Below are 5747 nucleotides of genomic sequence, written 5' to 3'. Positions count from 1 at the left end.
AAATTTATAGTCGTTTTCACACGTTACTGGAAGTTAATAGTCCCTACGGGGAACTGCAGGAGGAACGAACTCTATCCTTCGAGGCGCGATCCCAAAAATGTGGCGGAATTTACTAATTACGTACAATGCTGAATTATTACGCCATCTACCGACTGATTCGATGGGAAATACTTTTGTAAAAGAGAACGACGATAGTAATCGTAATAGTTTGTTGATCAATTAATATTAAATGACTAAATAATCATTATCTTAAAGAAGTACACAAATAATCTTCATCGTCTTAAACTTACACTCTTACGTTGATAAACTTCCCCAATTCGAAGGAAGCACGAAAGGGGTCCAGCTAGCATAAAACACGAGGTAGTATGGGGGTGTGAGCCATGAAATGTTGCATTCAACCCGTGTGCCGGCTAATAAATAATTAAAACTTTTGTTTCGAAGGTGTCATTGATGTACGGCCTACTCCCGGCTGTCTCGGCTGCTTGAGTAATCGCGCTTTATGAATTAAGGTTATGCTTTATGTTAAAAGATTCGCTCGGCATCTGTTTCTAATTACCCGTTAATGGCTATAGCGGCGGCAGTAAAGCATTCGTTAACTGTAAAGTTCCCAGCTCTCCTCTAGTGCATTTCCCGCCTGTGTAATCATCCTAGATTTTCAATACCAACCACTTTGCCACCGGCTGTAATATTCGATCAAGTTGAGGATGAACAAGTAATTTGATTAATCTACTGTACATCTACTTGTTCAATTACTCAAATAAAACTATTTCCAAGTATGTTCCAACTTGTTGAGATACCTCGTTGAGTTGAGTAGACATCAACGTCTATATGGAATAACACTTAGCTACCATTAGTGTGTGCTTGTCTACTGTACTGGAGAATTTTGTATAGATACTATAGAAATATAGAAAGTGAATTTAATGCACGTTTTAAATGATTCCAAGGGAAAGACGGAATCAGGATGCAGGTAAGGAGGATATTGTGATTCAGATCCGTGGGCACCCATTCAGTTGAATCTCGAGTCCCACGTGGCAGTGTGTTCGACCGACAGGACGGATCTTCGATCGCGACCGGACGCGAGGCCTTTTTCGTCCTTTTATCGGGGCCGCAGGACTCCACGTGATTGCGTGGCCCTGTGGGAGGGCAGACGCGCAAAACATAATGTGCCCGTGGTGGTGGGTGTGGGTGAGAATGCATGCGACGCACTTGGCCGGTTTCTTACGCGGCCATTCAACGCGTATGCGTGTGAGTAATTAAAGAGAGCGACTGTCACATCCGGCGACCCACGCGAGAAGGGTGCGGCCTCTGTCCCTCCCTGTTGCTCTGCACTCGGACCTCTTCCTCTCTACCTCCCTGCTGGCCAGCCCTGGGCCACGTCACTCTCTGCTGTTTCCAACAGCCTCGCGGACTCGTTTTCGAGGCCTCTTTATGCTGCTGGCTCTTTTGGGTTCAGCAAATTCACTGGCGCCTAGCGATTCAGGGTTTTACCGACCTTTGCTGCTGAAGTAATTCAAGACCAGTAGCGAAGATAATTGTTCGTAATCTCCTCGCGTGAAGCAGATTCATATCAATGTCAAACAATTTTTTATTTTAATTGAAGAAATGTTAAAAAATCCTGTTCAGTCGTAGACAGTCAAGCCCAAGCGTATAAACTCGCAGCTGCAAAGCCGATGCCTTTAAATCCGCACGTCTCACGACATAATTCAGCTTATTTACGACCCAAAGGGCGGCGATAGGGGATGACGAGAATATGTGACGCATTTTGCTGATTAAAATTTTCGCAAGATTATTTCATCCCCCTTGGAGGCAGGACGGGGGTCTGCCATTGTCTTCGGAAGGCGAGCCGGCCCTCTTAAAGCGCATTGATCCAGTAATTTACCGTGTTACGGCACTCGCGACATCGTTATGAAGATTACAGCGAGGGAAAAAAGTGGCGTTGGAATTACGAGCGGGCCGACGATGCTAGGCATAATGCTGTTGCGAGCGCTTTTGTAACAAAAATTACGCCAACGAGTGCTGCCTCCTTAATTCGGCCGGCAGCGAAATAGAAATGCAATAGAGATTGCACGAATTCTCGTTTTTCTTTTTCCTCTTGGGGACATTCCTGGCTTCTTCGCATCCACCGGAAGAGGCCGATCGCCACTGCTTTTTCGGTAAACGATGCTCTATCTGGCGTCTGTTACGGTAATCAAAATGGCGGTACGGTTAATTGCACCCCTTTGTTTATTAACTCGTTCTCCGTCGTTAAGTATTTGAGTACAGATAATTATTCGGTCTTAACAGATTATAGAAGAAACAGAATTAAACGAACGTATTCTTGCCGATATCGGTCCAGGATTCCTAGATTCATAGAAAATACTCTGAAATGGCGTAGTTCACCGATGCTCGAAACGAATCTCCACTCTTTCGCGTCCGATAGAAGTTTCGAAGAGTCGCAATCCATAACATGGCGCGTGTCCCGCAGGTTGGTACGGAATTCCAAGCCCGAAATTGCAAGGAATCGTGTGCGGGGAGTTGAGCAACAGCGTTGCAACGACGGTCCGTTAGTCTATCCGCGCAATAAACTACAATCACAAATTACAAAGTCAAATAGTTTCGGCGTTTCGCGCGGAATGTCGCAATTTCAGGTCTGCCTACAGGGGTTTTCGGTGGCGGTGGTGACTTCTTCCTCGACACGAGAGGACGTGAAGGGCAAAGGGGCGAAGATGGAGAACCGTCGACCGGGAAGAAACAGCAGTTGGAAACCTGCTGCCTCTAATGAACTTACAATAATTGCGAACCATTGATCTATGGGTCTCGAAGAGTCTTCCCCTACGTAAATGTTGTTGCTTCGCTGATTTCCCCTTGTCTCCTTCGTTCCTTCCAGTTTCTAACCATTTTCCAACGGACGAGCTGCAGGGTTGGTTCGAAATATATACTACATCTTTGCTTATTTTATTATCTAATCAAACTCCACTAACGTCAACATATGTATACAGGGTGTTAAAAAATACCCTGAACACCCCTACACCGCTGGATAGATCACGAAAAATTGAAGTGACAAGTTCTGTAGCATTTTTTGATGGGATCAGTAGTTTAGCCACATTTCGTTGTTGAAAATTGAAAAATTGACCAATCAGCGCGCAGCTTGAGTGGCAAGACCCGCGGAATAGAAGACTAGCCTCCTCTGTCACCGGCGAGCCGCGCCGCTGCGCTGAGGGTCGCGTTTACGCATGCACCGAGAGTCTAGTGGAAACAGACAAATTATTTGTTTGTTTGTTTGTTTAATCTATTAGTGAGTCATACCCAGTTGTTTCAATTTATTAAACGGTTTCAATTTATTACAATTTTCTTCTGTATTCTGTAGTAAAAATTGATATCAAACATATCCAAAAAATGACAAAATTGCTATCTTTACAATAGCAAACAACGTTTGAATTATTTAAATAATTAATTAATTCCGTCTCCACTAGACTCTCGGCGCATGCGTAAGCGCGACGCTTAGCGGCGCGGCTCGTCGGCGGCAGAGAAGGCTAGTCTCCTACTCCGCGGGTTTTGCCACTCAAGCTGCACGCTGATTGGTCAATCTTTCAATTTTCAACAACGAAATGTGGCTAAACTACTGATCCCATCGAAAAATGCTACAGAACTTTTCACTTCGATTTTTCGTGATCTATCCAGCGGTGAAGAGGTCTTCAGGGTATTTCTTAACACCCTGTATATGTATTTATATTATATTTCTATAATTAAAATCTAAAGAGAATTTTACAGCAGATCAATGCGTTGTAAAATTAAGAACAAAAGTAATTTAATTAATTACAAATTACCTAAAATGTTCAAATAAGTGTATGGAAGATAATCAAACCCGACACTCTATCAATCTGTTGTTACAGGTACTCTTCATCTTTGCCCCTTTCTTGTCTCTACTTTGTTTATTTTGTTCCAATGTTTGTTTTCTCGTCTCCTGAGCTCTTTGTCTCGTTGTTTATCACGATACTTTAGCATACAGAGACCCTGAAGAAATACATAGACCACGTTCGACGTGGCAGGTGTAAACACGAACGTAAGGTGGTTGGTTGTTTAAAAAGGGGTGCTTTAACAGGAAGAAAATCCGTAGCCGCCGTGTAAACGCGTTCCGGAAAGAGGAAAGAAACCATTTACATGCTACTCGACAGGCAATATTGAGCGCAGACGCCGTTAACTTTAACCGCCCCGGCCAGGCCATTCTCACTATCGCAAAAACAATTAATGCTCGTTAAAAGAAATCCTTGATTTACTGTTACACCGAGATAACCGTTGTCGGAGCGCAACTCGCCTTTCGCAAGCATACCCCTTTTTTAGTCAGCCGGCTTTAAGATTCGCCATTCTACTCGTAACTTCTTTGCGTATGCCTTTCTTTTAATGCTACATTGTAACTTTATAGCTCACCTTACTCTTGCCTTTAAATACACTATTTGTTATAGACGTATCAATCCGGATTATTGCCGGATTTTAAGAGGGAAACATAATTTTATCCTGGCTCGAAATTGTCTTGGATGTTGTATGGTTGCTATCTTGATGTTCGCATGGATTTGAACTTTAATCCATGTTTAAAGTATTATTCAAAAAGCAGCCTTAAATCGTGTCAGAAATCTGTCGTTTGATATACAATGAGGTTTATAGCCATTTAAAGAGATCAGAAGTTAAAAGGCACAATTTGCAGTTAGTATAATATTGCAAAGGAATGGGAGGAGAGTTTTTGAGAGTAGGAACGAAGCCACGTGGCCGCAGGACATTCGGGAGAACCGAGAGTGGTCTATTCGTAGTAATGACGATGCCTCGAAAGATGCAATAGGCCAATTACCATTTCCTCCCCTCCAGCTACGCCGTGTGACGACACGATGAAAATTGTCATTACGCGAACCGTCGCGACAATTATCGCCGCGTTCACGATTGCAATTTGCAACCGTCTGGAAACGGTCTGGGATTACTCAACGAATCTTGTAACTTTTAACTACCAGGCCTGCTCGGGTCCGTGTTCCCCGTTGAATCCTGTCCCGCTTCTACCAGCACAAATCTTGCTCTCTAGGAAGGAATCTTGAAAATTTGCTTGTTTAGAATCTTTCTGCCATGAAAAATTTCTCTTACGACAAACTTTTCACGGAAAATTTTTACCACGTTCATTGTTAACGTGTTTCTCCTTTAATATATAGAGAAATTCTTATGAACTTGTTTGCGATAAACTATATTTAGAGTAAAATCTTTCGAGTATAATAAAATTAACAATTTTTTTTTTTCTATAACTCAGGTCCAGCTTCGTGGGTGCCTAAAAGGTGGTATTAGGTAGAAAACACCCCTCGAAGGTAACGGTCTCGAAGACAGGTTAAGACTGGGATGGCGAGGGGGTGGTTGCGGAGGGTGGGATGACAACAATTCTTTTCCGCGACGGTGGAGGACCACGGGCGGGAAATTAGCATCGATAAATTTTCCGACGCGTCGTTCCGCGTTGTCGTTGGCGACGTCGAGGAGGACGACGATGTTAGCGAAGCGAACGGCGCGCATATAGCACCGCGAAAATGACACGATGATGCATAGGCGACTGTTTTAAGAAATATTCGTTATTTATCGCCGGCGAAGGTGGAGATCCTTTTTTCTCGCATCGTTTGACGCGTCCCGGGAAGCTGGATGGTGAAAACGACCGAAGATTCGAGATACTAATCGAACACCTTCATGTTGAGGCGCTGAAGATATTCTGCATTTAACGAGATGAGACAGTAAGTGTGTAGAAA

Source organism: Osmia bicornis, chromosome 1 (assembly GCF_907164935.1).
Source record: "Osmia bicornis bicornis chromosome 1, iOsmBic2.1, whole genome shotgun sequence".
Taxonomy (NCBI): domain Eukaryota; kingdom Metazoa; phylum Arthropoda; class Insecta; order Hymenoptera; family Megachilidae; genus Osmia; species Osmia bicornis.
The sequence above is the reverse complement of the archived record's forward strand: the minus strand, read 5'-3'. Positions refer to the sequence as shown.